Genomic DNA, 6,871 nt, shown 5'->3' with positions numbered 1-6,871 from the left:
TAACTCATTGCAGGACTGAGAGAAAACGATGCCAGACAAGCCTCCCCCAGCAAGCGCCCCTCACGGACAGTGCCCTGTCTCTGTCAACACTGAGAAGAGCAGGGCGCCCCAAACCTGGTGGAGAAAACAGAGGTGAGACTGCCGGACACATTGCTGGAGTTTCCACGGCAGGAAGCCATCCTCCCCCGTTTCCCACCGGAGGGGAAGGGTCAGAGAAACGGTCGGTTCACACCTGGGTTTTTCGGTTGTTTCCAGTGTTTGCTATTTCAAGTTGTGCTGCCCTGAACCGTTTAGTCTGTGGTCGTTCTGTATCTGGGTCATTTTCGTGGGCTAAGTGCCCAGCCGTGGGATGACGGGGTCAGGGGCCACGGCCACTTTCACGGCTCCTGATCCAAGTAGCCACTGGCTTTGACCGCGACTGGCCCCCGCTGAGAAAGCAGCCCTCAGGCTGGCGCCTGGTGCCCTCCCCACGCGGGAAACAGCAAACCCCCAGGGCTGTGTCTGAGGTGTTGGCTGGCAGTAAGGTGTCCCCATGTCGCTTCTGTGCATCTTTCCTGGTTTTCTCATGAGAAAACATGAGCAAAGACCCCAGCAGATATGTTTGAAAGTGTTGGCTTAATACACTTACTCTGTGCAGATGAAAATACACAGGGACAGCAGAAACGTGATTATAACACACAACGAAAGGATTCCCTTTGTTCAGGTTTTAAAATGTTTTTACTTGTTTTCAATTTCTAAATCTGACAGTCTGTTTTGAAGTCTGAAAATGTGACGCATAGCAAATATAATTTGTCCTGTGTCTTCTAGAGCTCTGAAAGTTCTCTGTGTCCTAGAAGTTTGATCAACTATGGGAAAACTAGAAAATAGGAATTGGCAGTTTTTCATAACTTTCATTTTGAGACATTTCGACCTTTCGGAAAAGTGGTAAGAAGAGTCCAACGAGTGGCCAAATGCCCTTCAGCCATATCCGGCGCCCGTCCGCCTCCCCGTCTGCGCGCCGCCAGCCAGCCACCCATCACCCATCTGTCATCTCCCGGTCTCCACCCAGGGATCCGTGCGCCGTCCTCCTGTGCGTGCACATGTGCATCTGTCCATCATCTGCCAGCGCCACTGCCTGCTCCCCGAGCCACGTGAGCACCAGCTTTGGCATCCTGACCTTTCACCTGCAGTAATACCACGGTCTCCAAGGACAACAGAGTCCGCCCACGTCACTGTGACACCGTCACCACACCCAGGAGTTTTACCTGGATGCAGTCACCTAGTGTTTGTCCCACGGACCCAGCTGCATCCCGCGAGCTACTTGCCGGTCTAGACGGAGGAGTCAATCCAGGACTGAGTGCTGCGGTGACCTCCAGCTCTCTCCGTGTTCTCTTCACGGCGGTGATGTTTCCGAGGGGTCAGGAGCAGGTGTCTGCTGGAGTCTCTCTGAACCTGGGTGTGTCCTCCCCTCCTCAAGAGCGGTTTTGGTGAGAATGCTGCAGTGGAGGGCGGGGGCCTCCCCCAAGACATACATGGTGAAGTTTGTTCCAAAATGTTTGCTTACCAACTTAGTTTCTTATTCATTGAAATGTACTTCGCGGCAAGAAGAAGTGAGGATTTAATCAGGTAGTTTCTCTAACCTGCCCCAGTGGCACTGAGTGAAGGACTCTTTCAACGTCTCTCGTTTCCTCCTCTGGAGTCCCTTTAGCTTTTCCGGGCTCTGCGTGTCCCGGTCCATCTGTCCCGAGCTCCACGCTGTTCTGACGACCCCAGCACCCTGCCTTCCTCTTCACGCTCAGAGCCCGTGCACCTCTTCGTTCTGGGAGCGTGGGTGCTCACCCCGCAGCCCTGCCTCTTCAGGGCACTCTGATGTCCTCCCCACCCTGCTCCCCTGCCTGTGAGCCAAGGTCGCCTCCCTGCTGACCCCACGGGCTCTGGTCTGGCTTGTGCCTTTACTCAGGGAGGTGCCGGCCTCCCCGCATGGGAAGCCTTCATCCAGTGAGTCCTGCTCTCTGGAGGACACGCTCTCACCATCTTTCCTCTGGGAGGCCTGGGAAGCCAGCGATGCCTCTCCCCAGCCAACCTGTGAGCCTCAGAATCCTGCCTCCCCCTGGAGGCTGAGTCCCATCAAATCTGAAGGCCAAGGGAGACTGTCGACCCCCGTCACCCCATCCACAGCCAGGACAGAGGGACGGGGCCTGCCAGTAGCCCCCGGGGAAGGAGGTGTGCATTGGCTCTGGGTTCAAGCCAGGTGACCACCAGACTTGAACCTTGGAATTCACATCTAAGATGCAGGAACTCGGCTATGAATCCTGAAGACAACGGTGGGGGTGAGGTCTGCCACTGGGGCCTGGCCAGTTGGCAGGCGGCCGTGGGGGATCGGTTTCTCTTTCTGTCCCCGCATGTGTCCGAATCCATAGCCCACCAGTCGGCTCTGTCCCCCTAGAAAAAGTCCACACCCCTGACATGGTCTCGAGGTCTGTGGGACCTGCCCACTGCCCACCAGCTCATGCCCTCCTGCTGGTCCTCAACACGCCTAGCCGGTTCCTGCTTCCAGGCCTTGGCACAGGCTGCTGTGGGCTGCTGTGCCCTTTGCCTAGAAGGTTCCATCCTGATCTCAGCACTGACTCCTTTAGAAACAGGCCTTCCTGCCCTGGAAGCGTGGACACTAGTCGCTCGTTTACTGTTCCCTGGAGAGACTGTAGGCTCCGTGAGGGCGTCCTGTTAGTGCTGCATGCCTGTGCCCAGCACAGAAATGCCTGTTGTGAGAATGAGGATTTCCAAAAGCAGCCCCCCTGGGCTGGCTATGACCAGAGGTGGGAGCTGAGGCTCCAAGATGCTGAACAGTTTGCTCAGGGTCATACGGCAGACGAGGCAAGCGCGCGTGGTGGGCAGAGCAGGCCCCAGGCTGTTCTGGTCTCCGGGGGCTTTGGCCTTCCCAGGGCAGGACTTCCGCCCCGCCCCTGCCCTACTCATACTCACTGGCTTGGCTCCACCGAGGAGATACGAACTCCGGATGCCCAGACCAGCCGTGTCCAGTAGAAATGTCACTAAATCCACACACAGTATTTTAAATTTTCTAGCCACCACATTAAACACAGGAAAAACAAACATGTGAAATTAATTGCAATAATACAGTTTATTGAATTCATATATCAAAAATGTGATCATTTCAGCACGTAACTAATGTAAAACTTACTAATGAAAAATTTTACACTCTTTATCTTCATACCAAGTCTTGGAGGCTGTGTGTATTTTACATAAGTAGCACATAGCAGCCACGTTTCAAATGCCCAGTGGCCTCTCGTGGCAGGGGGCTCCCATCCTAGACAGACCAGGTCTGGCCTCGATTCCTGAAGCCCCCAGATGCCCCTTCCCAGAGGTCTTCATTCAAAAAATATTCATAGAATGATTGTAGGCCCATATGCTATGTAGAACTTCATTGCGGTTTGTGTGTTTAAAAGGAAAATATTTAATAGGGAGTTAAAACCAGCACTGAGCATAGGGAGGCCGGACTGGAAAGGCCTGATCCTGAACCGGGGCCTGGGGCGGCTGAGATGATGACTTAATTAACACCCGCCTGGCACTTTTGATCTTCAAGGAGAGCTGCCCACTCAGCTGAGGCCGCTCCTGGATTAATTGCCCTGAACCAAGAAATCCTTGCCCAGAGATAAAGGGAAATGTGGTGTTTCATCATGACAAATTGTTTTGAGATCTGCTTTGGCAGTGGGCAGAGACCTGGGTCTGGACGCCCAGCTGGCCACCCAGGAGGAGGCAGCTGTGCCTGAGCCTGGGGTGCCAGGCCCTGCAGGTGTGTGTGCGCGGGGATTGGCTCCCTGGGCAGGAGGCTGGGTGGTGGGAGACAGCCGTGCACAGCAAGGTTGCCGGCCCCTACTCTTCAGATGCAAGGCAGGGCAGGGACAAAGCGCTCCAGCAAAGCCAAGGTCATGGGGCAGAAGGCAGCTAGCGCCCCTCGGGACGGGGATTAAGCAGGTGTGGGCTCCAGCCCTGAGGCCCTCACTGCCAGGAGGCCGCACTATTCTTCGTGCCCCCCTGAAACCTGCGGGGCCAGAAGGCCTGAGACGGCGCCCACCCCCAGCACTGGGAGAGCTGGCCCAGGAGTGGCTGTCCGGGGCTGCACTCTGGGGCTGTGGGCAGTGCCCAACTTCCTGGCATCTGTAAGAGGGGTGGTGGGGCAGCTCTCCACCCCCAGGGGCCACTCAGAAACCGAGGTGTCCAGTGGACGTTAGTCATGACTCCCACTGCAAAAAAAAAAAAAAAAAAAGGATGGTAAAAGGGTGACAGCAACAATGGAGTGCCAACTGGTGCCAGGCCCCAGGCCAGCGCTGCACACGCGGTGAGGCGGGCTGTAGGGTGAAGGGTCCTGGGCTGGTCTCAGGTCCTTAATAAAGGCGCCCCCCTCTCCAGGAGTGGCCAGGCCCTTCCCGCTCCTCCGTGGGTGGGTGGGGGGGTCATGGGCGGTGCCCAGAGGAACCAGCGAGGGGCAGACGCGCAGTCACCCAGCTGCACCGGGAGTCCCTCTCTGCACCTATTTGTAGCGCCTGACTCACCTTAATTATGGGTCCGCGGCACGTCGGGGCGCGCCGCCGGGGACGCTGGAGATAGCCCGGAAGCACCGGCTCCGGGGGCGACCGGACATCCCGGGCTGCCAGGTGCGCCTTCACCTCCCACCAGCACTTACCCTCCCTGGAGCTCCCCCCAGCGCCCCCTTCTTCCGCCTCGGGGCCTTTGGCTGCCAAGGGGCGCCCACAGCCTGCCAGGGCCGCGTGTCCTGGGCCTGGGCTCCCAACTGTGTGTGTGGGGGGGGGGGGGGGGCGGTTGGGGTGGGAGCACCGGGAACCGGGAACTGGTCGGGGTCGAGCCGGACTCTCGGCCTGGGCGGGGATGCCCCGCGGAGCCCCGCCTTTGCGCTCTGCGAGGCCGCCCACGCCTCCTCCGACTCCAAAGTATATTTAGCCTCTTTATCAAATGTTTGCAGTGAACCGTGTGAACCGCCTAATAGCGGCTGGAAGTGAAACTCGATTCCTGGGCAGAAAGGAGCACGTGACCACACCTGAGCCGCCAGATCGCAAGACAGGCGGGCTGGGCAGGTGCCGGAGCCCCCACGTGCCTGGCTTCGGGACCCAGGGTCCCCTCTCCCGCCGCCGAGCCTCCATCTGAAACCGCCTCCCCACTCAGCCCCTTCCCCAGAGATGAAGACGCCGGGATTTGAAAGGGGAAGGGGCCTCGGAGAGATGCGCCAGGGCCGGGGAGTCCCCGCACGCGTGGGTTCCCGTCCTGGTTGGTGATTCTTGCTCAAGTCGATTCAAGGTCTAGGAAACAGCGCCTAGGGATCTACTTCTGCCGGCTTTTTCGGAGGAGGGGGGAGGGTGGGGGCGGGTTGTCCTTGGTGGCAGGGCAGGCCTTGGTGGACCAGTGTGAGTCTGCCCTGAGTCTCCCCCCAAAGCGGCTGTCACCGGCTGCACAAGTTTGTGCCACCCTGGGCAGCGGCTGTTGTCGTGGTCGCTATGACAACGAGCCGAGGTTTTATTTTTAATAGCCGCAAGCGATTAGAAGGATGCCTCCGTCGGGCCCCCCACCCCCATCTCGCCTGCTCTCTAACTTTGGCCTGGGCTCCGGTAGAAGATGCCCCCATTCCATGTTCCCAGATCTCTTCTGCCCCAAACCCACATTTCTGTCCCAAACTCAAACTGGGAGCCACTGAATTTCCAGGCTGGGATGGGGCACAGAGCGAATCACTTGCTCAAAGCTGTTGGGAACCCCCCTCCCCAGGAACTAGCAGCCTCTGTACAGAGGTTGGAGCCAGAAGGGCCCCTACGATACAATGTGACCTTTCCTCATTCCAACACCGGCTATCAAACCAAGTCCTTCAGCCCCAAAGACATGTGGGTCCTCAGGTCCCCTCTGCCTGTGAGGAACTCCACGCTCAAGCAGGTGTGATGCAGTCAACTCTCAGGAAGTCTATGGGCTCCGCCAGGGTTCCAGCCTGAGTCCAAGCAATGTGCTCTTTGCTGCCTTCTGGAAACCATCCAGTGGACTCCCTCCAGTGCATTGGAAAGTCTACTTGGGTGGACAAGGACAGTACCAAGGCTTCCCGAGCTCTGCCTCAGCCCTCCTTCATTCTGAGCCCCCAGTGCGTGCTTTGGGGGGAGGGGGAGGCTGCAGGTGAGGCTAACAGGGGAGAGAGGCACGTGCGCTGGGGGGCTGAACGCTGGGAGACCCTGCCCCCTGGGAATCCCAGGAGGGGCCCACCCCTCCTCCCCGGAATCTGGGGGAAGCTGAGGCCCACCCCCCCCGAGGGTCCACTGGACTCGGCCTTTGAAATGCTGGAGCCTGAGGAGCCGAGGATGAAAGAACGCCTGGAGGGTTGCGCCTTTACTGCCTTTGGCCGGAGGGCAGCCAGGGCGGGGGCAGGGGCCTAGCCCGGCGGATGGGGGTGTGGGGTGGAGGGCTCGGGCCGGCGGGGTTCTGTTTCCTCAGCCCACCCAGCCACTTGCAGTCCCTAGCCTTTAATGGCCTCCCGTCTAGCTGCGGGGTCACTCGGCTCGTTACCCCTCTAGCCCTGATCCCGGGGCTTCTCCACCCCTCTAGAGACCCGTCGCCAGGGTGCGGTCCCACCTGCCTAGGCAGGCGGGAGGGACCCAGCTCGGCGCACCGCCCTTCGGTGGCGGGGGCGCCGTCCAGCCCCGCTCAGGCCTCGGCCTCCCTCGCGTCGCTCCCCCGCATCGCTCTGTGCGGCGCCGTGGCCGGAGGTGGCGCTCTGTGCGCCCAGCGGATCCCGGCGCGGGAGGCTGAGACTCCCGGGCTCCTCTCGAGCGGCTCTTTTCTTTTCCTGCCTTCCAGCCCTCGAATTTCTGGCTCAGACCTCAGC

The 6,871-nt window shown here is 59.1% G+C and overlaps 1 long non-coding RNA gene across 1 annotated transcript; it reads right to left on the bottom strand.

The window, feature by feature from the left end:
- Positions 1 to 3,099: 3,099 nt before the first annotated feature.
- On the bottom strand, positions 3,100 to 6,867 carry LOC112581733. Its single transcript, XR_003106319.3, has 2 exons — positions 4,551 to 6,867; positions 3,100 to 4,241 (listed from the first exon to the last, which is right to left on the bottom strand). It is a non-coding gene; the product is annotated as an uncharacterized LOC112581733 (long non-coding RNA).
- Positions 6,868 to 6,871: the final 4 nt, after the last annotated feature.

This window comes from Bubalus bubalis, chromosome 24, assembly GCF_019923935.1.
Source record: "Bubalus bubalis isolate 160015118507 breed Murrah chromosome 24, NDDB_SH_1, whole genome shotgun sequence".
NCBI classification, from domain to species: Eukaryota; Metazoa; Chordata; class Mammalia; order Artiodactyla; family Bovidae; genus Bubalus; species Bubalus bubalis.
Note: the sequence above shows the minus strand (reverse complement) of the source record. Positions and strands in the feature narration are given on the sequence as shown.